The sequence below is a fragment of the Bos taurus genome, chromosome 4 (assembly GCF_002263795.3).
Source record: "Bos taurus isolate L1 Dominette 01449 registration number 42190680 breed Hereford chromosome 4, ARS-UCD2.0, whole genome shotgun sequence".
Classification (NCBI taxonomy): Eukaryota; Metazoa; Chordata; class Mammalia; order Artiodactyla; family Bovidae; genus Bos; species Bos taurus.
Genome location: NC_037331.1, coordinates 30,845,942 through 30,862,677, shown reverse-complemented (window position 1 = coordinate 30,862,677; position 16,736 = coordinate 30,845,942). Strand labels below are relative to the sequence as shown.

Here is a 16,736-nt window from a genome sequence, read left to right as displayed (position 1 = left end):
ATTCTATAAGCAGCAAGCATCACCTTATACCTATTGTAAATGACACATTATTCCAGGTTGACTCCAGGCTTAGTCAACAGGAAGAAGCAGATCTGTCCTGATGAATATAATAGTAAAGCTAGTCACAGCCCTTTGGGGATGAGGGCCTGAGTTATTGGGGAGAAAGCTTGGGAAGACCTAAGAGCAGGAAATTAAGAACCTGTTGGAGAGGGGGTCAACGCTCATATAGCCGGGAGAAGCCTGGAAACTGACAGAAGGGCAGAAGCAGAGCGGTTTCTACGAGAAGGTAAGTGGTAGGGGGTGCTGTGGGCTCTGTGATGGGGAGGGTGCCTCCTTGGTAGGAGGCCATGCCATGGCTATGGAACTCAGAGAAAGGGGGCATCCTAAGTGCTGACTGGCAGCCCAGTTCACCGCATGCCAACATGGGTGGGTGACATAGGAGAGAAATCAACAGGAATTCAAGAAGAAAACCCTCTTAGGCAGCTGCCCTTCCCTACTGTCAGAGCCCTGAAGGGCTTTACAATGATCAGCCAGCAAGGGTGGAGGGACCCGGGGCCAGGCTACACTGCAGAGTATGAAAATGAAGGAGGGGCAGGAAACTGGAGCTCTGATCTGTCACCAAATTGTAACTTGACTTCTGATAGTCACGGTTTATTTTATGCCGCCTCCAACTTCCAACCAGCAAATTACAAAGTCACGTGATTTGCATTTTACCTTCTTTGCTTTCCCTTCCTGTCCACGTTAATAGAGGTAGGATGAGTGGCAAAACAACCCTCCAGCCGGTGGCGGCAGGCAAAAAGAAATCCTGTGTGTGTGTCTGGCTGGCTGCTGGACGAGGAATTGGTGATGACTGCCCTGTCATCCTCCCTGCGTGCATGGACCTGTGTGTTATCACCCAGGAAGGTAGGGAAAGGCTGAAAAGCAATTAAATGCTTAATTCCCCCATCTCTTGGTTTCTAGCTATGTCAGGTCCAAAGAGATAAAGCTGCTTGGTAAGCCTATTTTCGCTTGGGTGGTGAACCAGTGTCTCATAAATCAACCAAGTGAGGGAACTGAATCAACCCCAGGGTCTAGGGCACAATTAGCTACCTTAGAGAAGGAATTCAGGGATACTCCTGTCCTGACTGCTTAAGTTCAGTGTAGCCTTTCCTTGTAAAGCCAGACACTAATCTTTGTGGTTGTTTTTGGTCTTCTTGCTAATACACATGAGGGTTGGTGGTCTCATCTGAGTGTAGACTGCCCAGCAGTGAAATATATCGGGCACCAGACTTGGTAAGGCTTGCTGTGAACATGTAAATAAGGATGCTAGACAGAAGTAAGTAGACTAGTCCTGCAGTACTGATGGATTCTGGAGACTTACTTCCTTTAGTTCCGTTTCATTCAGCAAAGTCTCTGTTCTCTAACTTTCGCCTTCATGGTCCATTGGAACCAACTCCACGTGTCCTTGAAGCAGATTTAGAAAATGAAAGCAGATTAGAAAATTCCAAGTTTTCTTTTTGGCAGCATCAAGTGGCTATTATCCCAGAGCCAAGCAATGTTGCCAGAGACTATTTTTTAAAATAAATCAACAGATGAGGGAGAATCAAACCGTCTAGTGTCACAGCCTGCCAGGGAGTGAATTAGCATGCCAGGGGACGTCTCCTGCCCCTTCCAACTAAGGAATAACAGACAAACAAAATCATGGGTTAACATGAAATTTCAAACAAAGCAAATGCCTCCCTCACCCTTGACATTCATCTTTACAATTCTATTAAAAGGTTTTTCATAAGAGTAGATTATTGGGTTTCCAGAAATGAACTGACAGTCATCACGACGTAATTTCTTTCTAAGGGTATCATTTGTTCAGTCTCTGGAGTTTCTCCTTTCTTGAGACTTTAAGCAAAATTTTCTTTCACGAGGGCTGTGCTCCAAATTATCATGGGCTCTTAAATAATAGCAGTTGTAAGTTCTCTACAGCCACTTCTCCCACTTGTTTTGCTTTATTTTTTAATTTACTTTATTGAAGTATAGTTAATTTATAGTGTGTCAGTTTCTGATGTACATCAAATTGACTCAGTTATATATACACACATACATTCTTTTTCATATTTTTCATTATGATTTATCAATATCCATATTATAAGGGACCCACCTTTCTCTTATGTTTCCAATTTACTTATGCTTCTTTTTAAAAAAAAAAAAAAACTATTTTATATTGGAGTATAACAGTTTAACAATATTGTGATAGTTTCAGGTGGACAGCAAAGGGACTCAGCCATACATATACATGTATCCATTCTCCCCCAAACTCTGCTGTCACCCAGGCTACCATATAACATTAGGCAGAGTTTCCTGTGCTATGCAGTAGGTACTTGTTGGTTATCCACTTTAAAATATAGCAGTGTGTACATGTCGATCCCAATCCCTCCTCCCTATTCTTCCCCCGTGGCGGCTATAAATTCATTCTGTATGTCTGTGAGTCTGTTTTGTGAATCAATTTGTTTTTAGATACCGCATATAAGGTGTGTCATGTGAAAGTTTCTCCTCTGACCAACCTCACTCAGGGGGAAAAAAAAAGATGTATTAAAGTAAATTTTATCTAACATTTCCAAATCTGTTCCCAGTCATATCCTGATCACCTAGTTATCTGTGTACTTGGAAAATACTTCTCTTCAACAGAGTAGTTTCGCTGCTTTCTCTAGAACTGTATAGAGAAGCTTAGCCCCTTAGATAAAAAGTAAGGACCATCTCCTTTCTGTGTGGGAGAAGAATGCAGGCTGTCTGGTCAGATGTGCATATGGAAAGGCTCCTTGCCCTGCTCAGTGGTTCTCTAGCCTGGGCACACGTTGAGTTACTGCAGAGACTCTGAAAAATTAATTCAATCAAGAGCACAAGGTGAAGTCTCTGGACTGGCAGCACCCGGGAACTTGTCAGAACTGTGGGTCCCGGTCCTGGTCCCAGACCAGCTGAATCAGACACGCTCGACACGTGGGGCCCAGGATCTGTGATTTAATAAGCACTCCCAGTGGTTCTGATCTGATTCAGGTTTGAGGGGAAATACCTCTGCAGTTCATATTTTTAAAATATAACTCTAGGTGACTGCAATGTGCAGTCAGGTTTGAAAATTTTAGTATTTCCTTCCAATTGTATTCATTGTGCTATGACATTTTGTATAAGGGACTTGAGCTCCTCAGGTTTTCGTATCCACAGGATCTCCCATAGATACAGAGGGAAGTTGTATTTACTTCTGTTTGATTTCAATTATGCAAAAGCCAACTGCCTGTTTGGTTTCTGATCCTTTAGATCAGTCATAGCCAAGAGAGTTCTGGTTTTATATGCCTTGGCTCTAAAAAGCTCAGTCTAAAATGTGTCTTATCTCCTGGACCTATCCCTTTGACAGAGAATAAAAATCATCAGAGTACCAAGAAGTACTGCAAGATCCTTGAAGAAATGCAAAAGCACAACATTGTTTATCAGGCACAATAGTGTTAATTGTGACTTTTTTTTTACGTTGACAGTGTTCAAAATCTCAAGATCTTTTAGGGTTGTTTTGTTTGCAGTGACTCTGAATGACTTCATGACTGCTATTCACCTAATAAAATCTCAGACTCCATGTCATTGAACTTGAAGTTTGATTGATATGCCGTCTTAGAACTCTAGGAAGCATTGTCCATGAACACATTCCCTCCTCTCAACTCAGGTTTCTCACAGTTTCCATCCTCTCCCTCCTCCTTTCCATCAACCCTCCCTACACTACGTTGTTCTTCCTTTTAAACAAATGACTCTTACGAAACCACAATCCCCTTTCTGAAATGCTTAGGACCAGCTATGTTTTTTGAAGTTCATACTCGTCAATTTTAAAGGAGTAAAGTAGTGTGCATACTGTATATTAAGGTCTGAAGCAAACGGTGTAGATATTCAGACTATAGAGATTAGAGACTGTATATTAACATCAGGATGGTTTTGTTGTTGTTTAGTCGCTAAGTCGTGTTCCACTCTTTTGCAACCCCGTGGACTGTAGCCCACCAGGCTCCTCTGTCCATGGGATTTCCCATGCAGGAACACTAGAGTGGGTTGCCATTTCCTTCTCCAGGGGATCTTCCCAACCCAGGGATTGAACCCTGTATTGGCAGGTGGGTTCTTTATCACTGAGCCACCTGGGAAGCCCCTCAGGAAGCCCCTTGGTTTAGGTTTTACGAATTGAAAACCAAGCAAACAAAAACCCTGTGGGCCTCCGGAGCTTTTTGCGTTTCAGCATACTGAATGCAAGATTGTGGGCAGTATTCCATTCTCGAACCAGGAGGCAAACCAGCCCCAGCAGGACTGAAAAGCCCCAGGATCTTAAAACAAATTTAAAACATCTTGTTTATATTAAGTTTAGATGGTTGGCATTTAAGGACAGAGCTTATGAATATGTAGCTTTGAGTGTTAGTGCCTAGATCTGTAATTAAAGCAGGCAGGCTTCAACCATATTTTTCAGTGAGATGACAGTCTGGAAAGATCACATTGCCCCTAAACAAATGATGTTGGGACAGTGGCGAACCATGTGGAAATGGAATGAAGCTAGAACCCCCACTCTCTTCTTAAGTGTTGGGTGGGCCAAAAAGTTCAGTCAGGTTTTTCCATACAACGTTACGGAAAAACGCAAACTTTTTGACCAACCCAGTGCGACTCATCCCAGATGGACTGAGCCATAAGCATTCAAAAAATAAGAGTGACTATTTTTACAATGCCAGAGTGGAGAGGAGTTTTCAAACATAATGAAAAATCCCCAAAGTTGTAAGAGCTGTAATATTTGCATAAATATCAATGATTTCTTTAGGGCAAAATCATTATAAAAAAGCCAAAAGTGACCCCAAAAAGGATTTGTAACACATGCTAGGGAGAAGGCAATGGCACCCCACTCCAGTACTCTTGCCTGGAAAATCCCATGGACAGAGGAGCCTGGTGGGCTGCAGTCCATGGTGTCTCTCAGAGTCAGACACGACTGAGCGACTTAACTTTCACTTTTCACTTTCACGCATTGGAGAAGGAAACGGCAACCCACTCCAGTGTTCTTGCCTGGAGAATCCCAGGGATGGGGGAGCCTGGTGGGCTGCTGTCTATGGGGTTGCACAGAGTCGGACATGACTGAAGTGACTTAGCAGCAGCAGCAGCAACACATGCTAGATACACATGCATAAAAAGTGTGTTTATAAATTGATAAGGCCATCAACCTAACTAAAAAAATGAGCACATAAGCAAGCACCAGACAAAAAGAATTACAAATGTCCTTGAAACGTGACATGATTCTCCACCTCATATTCCATTAAATAAGACTGTGAAAAGCAGTCAGTTGTCAGACTAGCAAGGTTCATTCTATTTGGTGACTGTTTTAGGACCACCCTGCAAATTCTCACACAAATGCATGAAGATATACGTACAAGAATTTTCACAGCCACATTGTTTTGAATAGATTAAGTATTGGAAGCAACCTAACTGTCCTTCAGTGGCAGATGGTTAAATAAATGAAAATGCACCCCCAGGCCAGAGTATTCTGTGGATGTTAGAAGGAATGAGATAAATCTGCATGCGCTGATGTGGAAAGGGGTTCACTGTGCCTGGATCAGTTGCAGAATAAAGTGTGGAGGGTGATTCTGTCCTGTGTGAATGTTGGTGTAAGCACAGAATGTGTCTGGGATCATGCACATCCCTCATAGCAGGGTCATACCCCAGGGAAGGTGAACACAGAGGAGTGCTTAATACAGTCTTCTGAGCCGTTTGACTTATCTACAATAAGCATGTATGAAATCAGTGATATGCTATTGAAAACTTTTAAAATCTGGGCACCCTTCTTGCAAATCAAAGACGATCTGAAATCAGTCTTGGTTTGGTAAACTCACAGCTGGGCATAGAAGGAGGTGGGGTTGAGGGATTTAATACTGTCTTTTTGCAAAGATGCCTTATCCATTTACAAAATTGCTTTCTTATATAGACTTCTTGCAGTAACTTTAGTTAGTGAGTTGAAGCCATTTGCAAAGGTGTCTCAGACTGAGAACAGTCACCTAACCCCAGAGGGACTTCACAGAGTTCAGATTTCTTGACTGAGGAATGTTCTTCCTTTCACTCTTTACAGCACACTCTGTGTTCCATAGTGTGTCAGGACCAGAGGGAGGCTGTGGACAAAATTTTGTTTCCGTGTCCAGGAAGGCCTACACAAGCCTGGTCCTGGGTTGGGGGCTGTGCCCAAGTCGAGCCCTTGGTCTTCCCCTCCCTGCACAGGTTCTTGGGGTGCACAGGCTGTGGGGGTTCCTGTCAGGCCTACTTGCCTAAGCCCTCTTCAAGGAACTTTTACCAGTTGCCTACAAGGACATGATGAGGAAATTTGAAGCCAAAATCAAGATTATGCAAGGGAGGAAAAATAGAGATGCCAGCTCTGAGGCCCTGCTAGCTTTTTCTGTGATGGTGTGGGAAGAACACAGGGCACCGAAGGGCACTCATAATGCCAGGCTGTCCTCCCGCAGCCCACCAAGTGCTCCTGCGACAGACTCAGAACACGCCTTAAAGCACACCACGACTGGCTCCTTACCTGCCAGACCCTTGGCCCAGAGAGAGCCAGTGGGCTTGACACTGGGAGCGAAACCTGAGTGGAGACCCCCGTCCAACGAGGAGAGCAGCCCCTTTCCCTGTCCTAGCCGGTGGGATGTACGGTCCAGTACCTACTAAATTTGGGGATACACAGATTTTCTTTCATCCTCTATAATTTTACATCTTTTTTTGGTGGTGGGGAGCTACTAAAATCCGTTTTAAGCTTTAGCATGGAAGTTGGGTTTCTATTAGTAGAAGCCAGTTGAACTGTTCACAAAATAATTGATGAATCAAAAGGGGTTCTACTGCAAAAATAAAAGCCATGTTTTTTTTTTTTTATCACTGTGATTTGCGTCACTTGCTTCCTAGCAATCCATCTGATTTACTATGACGTCTTCATGACTCCGAATTTAGAATATTTATCTGGGAACTTAAGTCTCTTAAAGTGGATGCTGTCTGTTTTGGGTTTGCTCATACAAAAGTAATTTCTGAGATCCATACAAAGGAAAAACATAGCGGTAAGATACGAAACCCTTAATTACTCTAATGTATGTACGAAGCTCTCTCACAGCACCTCCTTCCTCCCCAACCTCTCTTAACTCTTCGGGCCGATCCGCTAGCTGAGGCATCCAGCCCATCGCAGCTCACTTAAACGGCTGCAGGAAATTTGTTTTACAAGGCTGGTTTTAACTGAACTACCTGCTGTGCGGCACATTGCTACTGTTTGTGAAATGAATGATGGGAAAGGCAAGTCTGTGATTTCATTTGTTCAGACCGATTACTCACACGTTGCACACGGTATCATTTGCTTGTCACTTAATGACTGACCAGCCTGCCTGAATCATTAGTGCTGCGGCGCAGTGAAAGGAAGACCTCGGCATAATGAGGCGCTGAAGGAAGTGGAGTGCTGTTTTACCTAAAAGAAATGGTGTGCAGAAATCCAGCACAGCTGCAGGTGTTCCGATGACAATGTGGGAAGCAGTTAGCTTCCAATTTAGCAGAAAATTAAGAGCGAAAAAACTGTTATTTGTGAGAGAAGATACTCATGGCAGGCAATCATCCTCGCTCTGCGTCCGCAAGATGAGCTTTCAGCTGTCTTTGTCGTGACTTAAAACAATTGGTATCTTGGGCTGCATTCAACACCAGATTGGTGCTTATTATCTGCAGTTTATTCTTTCTTGGGATATTTTGTTTTTTTTCCCCCCCTCTATTTTATGGTTAATTTGCTTGCTTGAATGTAAAGCCATTTAAGCTGAAAAATCTGGATTGTGGCTGATCATTGTGCCAGGGCTCTGAGCTGTATGATACAAGATAATTGGCAATTTTCAAATTCATAATCCATTTTGTTTCACTCGTTCCCCCCATCCCTCCCCGGGTCCCTTCTGCTAGCTTCTCTGCCCTGTTCTTCAGCATAATCTTTGAAACGGGTAACAGAGGGAAGGTGGGGGGACTAGATTCCTCCACTCAGGACCTGAGGCTCCTGAGACTCACCTTTGGGGAAATGAAAGACCAAAACTCCATGATACAAACCTGTCCACCTCCGGGAAAGCAGTCTCTCCAAAGCAGATAGATACTTCCCCGTGAAAAGACTGAATTTCATTTGGAACCACAGTTCCAAGTTCTATTGGTAGGGTAATAAAAAGATTTTGGCTTCACTCGAGAGTCTGCTGTTTGAGGCAGACAAGAAAACCCCGACGTTCTATAAAGCAACTGCCAGTCTCCCATTTGATGGGGGTCCAATGGCTAGATCTAACATAGCGTATTCTGGTCCTTTTATCCCTTGCCGTGCCAGTCAAGGTGATATTGTTAATAGATGAAGATGCCCAATCTCTTCACCGGTTAGGTAGCTCTAATACATAGTATATCGTATGCGTGTTACCTTTTGCTATGTCAGTCAAGGTGATGGTAGATAAAGCTGCCCAAATCTATGTCCACTGATAAGTCTAGCCCACAGGATTTCATCCCAGTAGTGTAAGCCCTTCGTGTTTCATTCTTTTCTATTTTCCTGTCACAGCAGTGTCATCTGAGTTGACTCATTTCAGTCAAGTTATTCCTGAGCAACAGAGTTCCCCTCAGGAGATTTCTTTAGAGATGTGGTAGTATGTTCTGCTTCCTCCGGGATCTCAGGCCAGTGGAGTAGCGTGTTTTATCAGCAGTGTTGGTAAGGGTGGTAACAGAGGGGTGTTCAACAGACAAGGGGTCTGTGAACAGTAGTCCTGCTGCTTCAGCTACATAGAGCACGGAGATTCTGTCGAAGGAGGGACTCTTCAATGGTATATGTACTTTTTATTCTTCGCAGCAGCCAGCCCTGCTTTACCTAAAAGCAGGAGAACCCCCTTGCCACTTTTCTTCTCTCTATTAATTGCAAGTCATTTATTTTCCTGTTCTGTCACTCTGACGTTTCTACGGGCATACCTGCTCACAGCACCAGTTAAAACTGTAAAACATTATGTTTCCCCATTTTGTAATAATTTTCCACTTGAATCGTAATGTTGTTTTTCAGGTACATTTGTGTGAACTAGCAGAAGGAAAATGCAAGAGAAAAAAATAGAGAGCATGAACGTGGTGAGCAATCACAAACCAAACAAGCATCAGATTAGTAGCCAGAGGAGAAAGAACAACCAGAGAGAGGGGATAAAAGGCTTTCCACCCTCAAATGCTGTTTGGTGTTTATCTTTCATTACACTGTCTTCAGGCTTTCACCTTCCTCTCCAGCTCAGATATCGCATTCCCTTTCACCATAGCTGTGTGTGTTATTTGAAGTGCTGGCAAGCCTACATTTCCAATTTCTGCACTGCTTTCCGTGGTAGAACTTGGGTAATCAGGCCCTCCGAATCCCAGGTGTGGATTTTCATCTTGCTACTTCCTCGCAGCTGGCCTGAGAAGACACTCAGCCGCACTCTATTTTCATGTCCACTAATAGTCACTCAGTCTCCTGTTCTGCCAATTTGGTGCATAATATTTTCATTTTCTCTATATACATTTTCCAATACTCCTGTCAGCTTGCAGCATCTACTTCATTAAGCTTCTCCTCCCCCCGGTTGAACAGCCATCAGCAGTGAAGGAGCCTTTGTGAGGTGGAGGGGGGATTGATCTTGTTTTCTCCACACACTTGCAGACCTGCCAAAGCAGGAGGATTTACTGCCTGTCACCCAGATTGCCCGGAGGATGCTCCTTGTCCCATTTGTCACGCGGCTTCCGTTGCTCACCAGGCGCTCAGGCTTGTAAACCGATTTCTGAAAATGTGAAAGGATTATCCTCGCTCATAAAATGCAAAATTTGCTTAACTGCCTGCCGCAGCATTTGTTTTTCAAGAGAGGCTGATTTGAATTACAAAGTAAGGTTGCTGTGGTGTGGGGAGAGGGTGGTGATGGCCACCGGCAGGCCGGCCCCTCCTTCGGGAAAGCCAGACAGCAAGGAGCTTCATGAAAAGCCCAGAGAGGAAGCTAGTGTGTTGCCTTATGTAGGATTCTACACTGCAAAACAAAGCAGTGGATAAAGCATCTATTTCTTTTTTCATTTTAGGGTTCTTGGTCCTGTTTGGTCTTCCTAAAGGGCATGCAAAACAGAGCATTTGAAAAGAATTCCACTCCAGTCGCTGTTTAACTTTTATTAAGTAATTACAGATTCTAAATAGAATCCACAGATCTGGACCAAGGATAGTATCTCCATATTCAGTAAGTCCAGCAACAACTTCCTAAATATGCATGTGAAAGCTTTCATGTCTTTCATCATTTACCAAATCCCACAGTGAACCTATTTTTATACTCAGCCCAGACTTAAACCAACTCCCACAAACTGAGTTGAGAGTGACATTTATAACAGACTCCAGATAGCAATGTATTTTTATAAAACCATCAACCAGCCACTGCCCCCCCCGCCAAACTGTTCCTTTATTAAATCTGTATCTTTCAAAGAACACCCTTTAGGACTAGCAATAAAATAAAAGGCCGTGAGCTGGGGGATCTTCCTTTTTATCACCCTTCCTTCAGGGCAAACGAAGAAAGGCTGACTCACCACCCCTCCCTGAAGATTTCCTGCCAACAGTGATTGTGTCTTATTTAGAATCTATAAACCAAGGACCTGTGCTGGTGATTGGCACATTGTAGGTGCTCAGTACGTGGGTGTCTGAGTAAATGGATGAAGGGTATGGTGTGGGGGCCATTTATTTCTTCCTCATTTTCAATGGATACTCTCAACTCAGTTCACTCAAGGCAATCAGTAAAATCCTAAATTTATAAAAGGATAGGGTAGATCTTTCTGGTGAGAAGTGAACTTTTGTTGCGGGAGTATGAAAATATAAAGTTAAAGATTGATACAAGGGGATATGAAAGAGAATGTTCAGGTGTAGTCTTATGTTATAGATGAAATAAATGATAGATACGGAAGTAGGAAACAGGGATGTTAAGCAATCAGCTGAGCTAAATGTCCATCCATCCTCTTTAGAGGAGAGAGGAAGAAAACTGATTTTAGCATCTGAAAGTGAGGCATTTCAGGATCAGGCTTCCCTTTTCATTTCAGGATCCCCTACTGAGTCAGGGGATGTTTCCTTCTTTCTGTTTTTCTTTTATTTTTTGTCTTCACTCACTAGGTACGCTATGCCCCTAGGCTGCTACATTCCTCTTCACAGAGGGAAATGAGGCAGGACAACAGAAAATTCTGCCCTGTCACCGAAGAAATTAAACAGTGTAGAGCAGGAAAAGGAGCGGGGGATATAGAAACACAGAGAGAACTATTCTATGTAATGTGATCCAGAGCCTCCTCTGAGCCCCATTTTGACGATGTTTGACCATTAGTTATTCTTTTTCTCTAGCTTCCACAATATGAAACTCAATTTTTTTTTTTTTGTCCCATCCTCTTCACTGGTCTCATTTTAAAAATACCAGTCTTTTTTTTTAAATTAGTGGACTATAGTTGATTTACAATGGTGTTAGTTTCAGCAAAACCAGCAGTTATATATATACACACACACATACACACACATGCACATATGCATTCTTCTTCAGAGTCTCTTCTCACATAGGTTATCACAGAACATGGAGTTCCCTGTGCTATACACTAGGTCCTTGTTGATTATCTGTCTTGTATATTGTATTGTGTGTTATTAATCCCAAACTTCTGATTTATCCCTCCCCCCATATTTCCTCTTTGGTAACCATAGGTTTGTTTTTGATATCTGCACATCTGTTTCTGTTTTGTAAATGAGTTCCTTTGTGCCATTTTTTAAAAAGTATGTGCTATAAAATGCTATTTGTCTCTCTGAGTCTAACTTCACTTAGTGTGATAATCTCTAGGTCCATCCATGTTGCAGCGAGTGGCATCATTTCATTCTTTTTTATGGCTGAGTAGTGGTCCATTTCATATATGCCACATCTTCTTTATCCATTCTTCTGTCAGTGGATATTTAGGTTGCTTAATGTTTTGGCTGTTGTAAATAGTGAGCATTGGGGTACATCTTTTCCAATGATGGTTTTTTAAGGAACCTCTGTACTTTTCTCCTCTTCAGTCCCCTTCAGTGGCGCTCTGCTGACTATCAGAGCAGCCTCGCCTCTCATTTGGAGGTCTGGTGTTCTCTGCCTTTCTGGGCTGGCTCCTTCTGGGTGCTGTCTTCCTGGTCTGCTCGGTGCAGCTCCGTGCTCTCTGTTGCTGTCAGTGGTGCCACCCTCATCCCGGTGCCCTGCATGTGTGATTATGTAATTACCTGGACTTCTCTCACACCTTTTCCCCCATCAACTCATCAGTCTGGCCAAGTGATATTGTCATATCACTGTAAAAATCTTTTCCATTTTTCCTCCATTTTTACTGTCACTATCTCAATTTAGAAATTTGGCTTTATATCTGAAGTGCTGTTTTAGCTGAGGCTGTTCTTATCACCAACACTACTCCTCACAAACATGTACACACACACCTTCACCTTCTCATGTATCTGACTTGCAGTTGTCAGGTTAATTAGTGGAAAAACCTCATTTCCATTAAATTTGCCTCCTTAACAGATAAAAATAGTTTCCTAATTGAGAGAACAGCATAGATTTTTTGTAACTCTACTACTATCTCTCAATATAAACCTAAGTGTGACAATTTTTTTTGTACCTTAATACCAAGAGTATTACTTTCTATAGTTTGGGAATGCAACTAAGAAAACTATCTATAGGTTTGAAAATCACCTCTCTCTTTAGAATTCAAGGATCTCCAAACTCCAACTTTGTTTATCTGAAAAATGTTTTTGTCCACACTTAATTCTTTCTGAATCCCTTCAAAGATAAACTTTTATCCGTGTAGTTTTCAAAGGAAAGAAGAGAAACATAGAGCATACAGAAATTACCTAAACATTGGTATATGTTTCTTTTTACTTAGGACAAGCTTAAGTAAAGCGGTTTTACTAACACCCACATGATTTGTTCTTACAAAAGGACAGCTGATTATTTTAAAACACATTTGAGCAGAGGAATTTTGAAACTGATTTTTCTTCATAGTTTTACATGGGATGCAGGGGTCTAGGGAAGTAGTAGCAGGTCCTTTTGTTGCAGGAAGGCGGACCCCTTCCAGGGCCCGAAACTGGGCTCTTGTCTAACATTCAGAAATGAGTTGTCCAAGGAGACACATATGCTGACAAAGGAAGAGATTTTACTGGGAAAGGGCACCCGGTGCAGAGCAGTAGAGTAAGGGAACCCAGGAGAACTTTTCTGCTGTGTGGCTCGCAATGTCGAGTTTTATGGTGATGGGATTAGTTTCCGGGTGGTCTTAGGCCAATCATTCTAATTCAGAGTCTTTCCTGGTGGTGCATGCATCGCTCAGTCAAGATGGATGCTAGCCAGAGGGATTCTGGGAAGTGGACCTACAGGCGGTGTCTCCTTTCGACCCTTTACTCTGTATTCCTTATCAGGATCTCCTGTCATAAAACAACTCATACAAATGGTTACTATGGTGCCTGGCCAGGGTGGGCGGTTTCAATCAGTATGCTTCCCCTAACACTTTGGTTCATCTGAGGTCTTGGATGATTTGTAACTGTACAAAGTCAAGTTGGGACTTGTGTTTGGGAGAAGGGACAGAATTGCTAAACAGCTGTGCTTAATAAGGAGAAAAGACATTGAGGCTGCAGAAGGCTGGTCTGAGGGGAAGGGGATGAGGAAGCATCTGGGCAGGGAGAGAGGAGCTGGGCAGCTAGCCTGAAATGTGAAGTGCTATGTGGAATGGATCAGCCAAGAGAAATCCCTGGTGTCAAATGAAAGGTGAATGGAAAGGCTTTCAACAGCATGAATGATTGAACACTCTGAGAGCCCATCAAAGAGATCAGCATATTTGGGCATATTCATGTAATGGAGGCATCCATTGCAGAAAAAATGAATTAGAGCTACATAAGTTAATATGAATCATGTAAGCTTGATATTGAGTGAAGCCTCTGCAAAAGCAGGTGTCATATGATGCAATCTATACAAAAATTTTAAACTTGCAAACAATTATGTCCTTTAAAGATATCCATAAATGCATGGGCCTTAGGAAGCATCACTATGTACAAAGCTAGTGGAGGTGATGGAATTCCAGTTGAGCTTTTTTAAATCCTAAAAGATGATGCTGTGAAAGTGTTGCACTCAATATGCCAGCAAATTTGGAAAGCTCATCAGTGGCCACAGGACTGTAAAAGGTCAGTTTTCATTCCAATCCCTAAGAAAGGTAATGCCAAAGCAAGCTCAAACTACCACACAATTGCACTCATCTCACACGCTAGCAAAGTAATGCTCAAAATTCTCCAAGCAAGGCTTCAACAGTACATGAACCGTGGACTTCCAGATGTTCAATCTGGTTTTAGAAAAGGCAGAGGAATCAGAGATCAAACTGCCAACATCTGTTGGATCACAGAAAAATCAAGAGAATTCCAGAAAAACATCTGCTTTATTGACTATGCCAAAGCCTTTCACTGTGTGGATCACCACAAACTGTGGAAAACTCTGAAAGATATGGGAATACCAGACCACCTGATCTTCCTCCTGAGAAATCTGTATGCAGGTCAGGAAGCAACAGTTAGAACTAGACATGGAACAACAGCCTGGTTCCAAATAGGGAAAGGAATAGGTCGAGGCTGATGCTGTCACCCTGCTTATTTAACTTATATGCAGAGTACATCATGAGAAATGCTGAGCTGGATGAAGCACAAGCTGGAATCAAGATTGCCGGGAGAAATATCAATAACATCAGATACACAGATGACACCACCCTTATGGCAGAAAGAGGAGAAGAACTGAAGAGCGTCTTGATGAAAGTGAAAGAGGAGAGTGGAAAAAGTTGGCTTAAAACTCAACATTCAGAAGACTAAGATCATGGCATCCAGTCCCATCACTTCGTGGCAAATAGATGGGGAAACAATGGAAACAGTGACAGACTTTATTTTTCTGGGCTCCAAAATCACTGCAGATGGTGACTGCAGCCATGAAATTAAAAGACGCTTGGTCCTTGGAAGAAAAGTTATGACCAACGTAGACAGCATATTAAAAAGCAGAGACATCACTTTGCCAACAAAGGCCCATCTGGTCAAAGCTCTGATTTTTCCAGTAGTCATGCATGGATGTGAGAGTTGGACTATAAAGAAAGCTGAGCGCCGAAGAATTGATGCTTTTGAACTGTGGTGTTGGAGAAGACTCTTTAGAGTCCCTTGGACAGCATGGAGATCCAACCAGTCCATCCTAAAGGAAATCAATCCTGAATATTCATTGGAAGGACTGATGCTGAAGCTCCAATACTTTGTTGGCCTTATGTGAAGAACTGACTTATTGGAAAAGACCCTGATGATGGGAAAGATGGAAGGCAGGAGGAGAATGGGATGACAGAGGATGAGATGGTTGGATGGCATCACCGACTGAATGGACATGAGTTTGAGTAAACTCCAGGAGTTGATGATTGACAGGGAGGCCTGGCATGCTGCAGTCCATGGGGTCTCAAAGAGTCGGACATGACTAAGTGACTGGACTGACTGACTGACTGATAAATGCATGGGAATAATAAATACCAAATGCAAGATAATGGTTATCTCTGGGAGTAGAGAGTTGGAAATGTAAGTAAGGAGGGATACACAGTGAACTTAAACTCTTGGTTAGCATCATTTCTTGAGCTAGGAAAGGGGTACATGGCACTAATTTGATTTTTAACATTTTACCCTCTCATAAATGCTTTATCATGTATTTTTTGAATAAGTTATCTTTAAATTTTGACTTACAGAAAAATTGCAAAGAAAGTAGAGAGTTCCCCTATATCCAAACATACCCAGTTCCTTCTGTTTAACATCTTACATTAATGTGGTACTTTACTTTTAATTGATGAACTAGTGTTGGTTCAGTATTTTAAGCTGATTTCCTTAGTTTTTACCTAATGCACTTTTCTGTACTAGGATCCCATCCAGGATACCATGTTACAATTAGTCATCATATTTCCTTAGGCTCCTCTTAGCTATGATTGTTTCTCATACTTTCTTTTTTTGTGTAACTTAGAGGGTTTTGAGGGTATTGATCAGGTATTGTATAGAACGTCCCTCTATTGAGATTTGTCTGATGTTTGTCTTATGATTAGACTAAGATTATGTGTTTTTGGAGGAAGAAGTGAAGTGCCATGCATGTCACATCATATAAATAGTACCTAACTTCTCACTATTAACATTGACCTTGATCACCTGGCTGGCATAGTGTCTGTCACATTTCTCCAGTGTAAAGGTACCTCGCCCCTCCTTTTTTTTTTTTTTAAATACTTTCCTCTTTGGAAGGAAGAATAAAAATCTCTCCCCTAAATCCCTCCCCCATTTCTCTTTCAGATATTAAGGCTTTACTCAAGGGCCTTCACTGTATGTAGCCCCCATGTAAGAAGTAGTATGTTACTGTCTACTTATTTCCTCAAAACATATTTATATCAGTATGCCCTCACAGATATTTTCAGTTATAATCCAATGTTACTTTATTTTGTTACTAAAATTTTTCCAGTTTTGGCATTGGAAATACTTTCACTTGGCTCCTATGATTGTGTTGGGTTGTGTACTTGTTTAAAAAAGCATTTCCTTACCTTCTGGTACTATAAGGTGCTCCAGACTCACCTTGTGTACTTCGTACCTGGGTCCTAGAAGCAATCATTTCTCCACGGAACCTGGGCTACTTTTACTGATTAGTGGTTATTATAAACCAAGGTGTGGGTGCTGGGTATGCTCAGTGCTG

At 42.3% G+C, this 16,736-nt stretch overlaps 1 protein-coding gene across 1 annotated transcript in view; it reads left to right on the top strand.

Moving 5' to 3' along the window:
* CDCA7L (cell division cycle associated 7 like) overlaps nucleotides 1–16,736 on the top strand; it is a 211,204-nt gene that overhangs the window by 41,478 nt on the left and 152,990 nt on the right. The window lies entirely within an intron of this gene.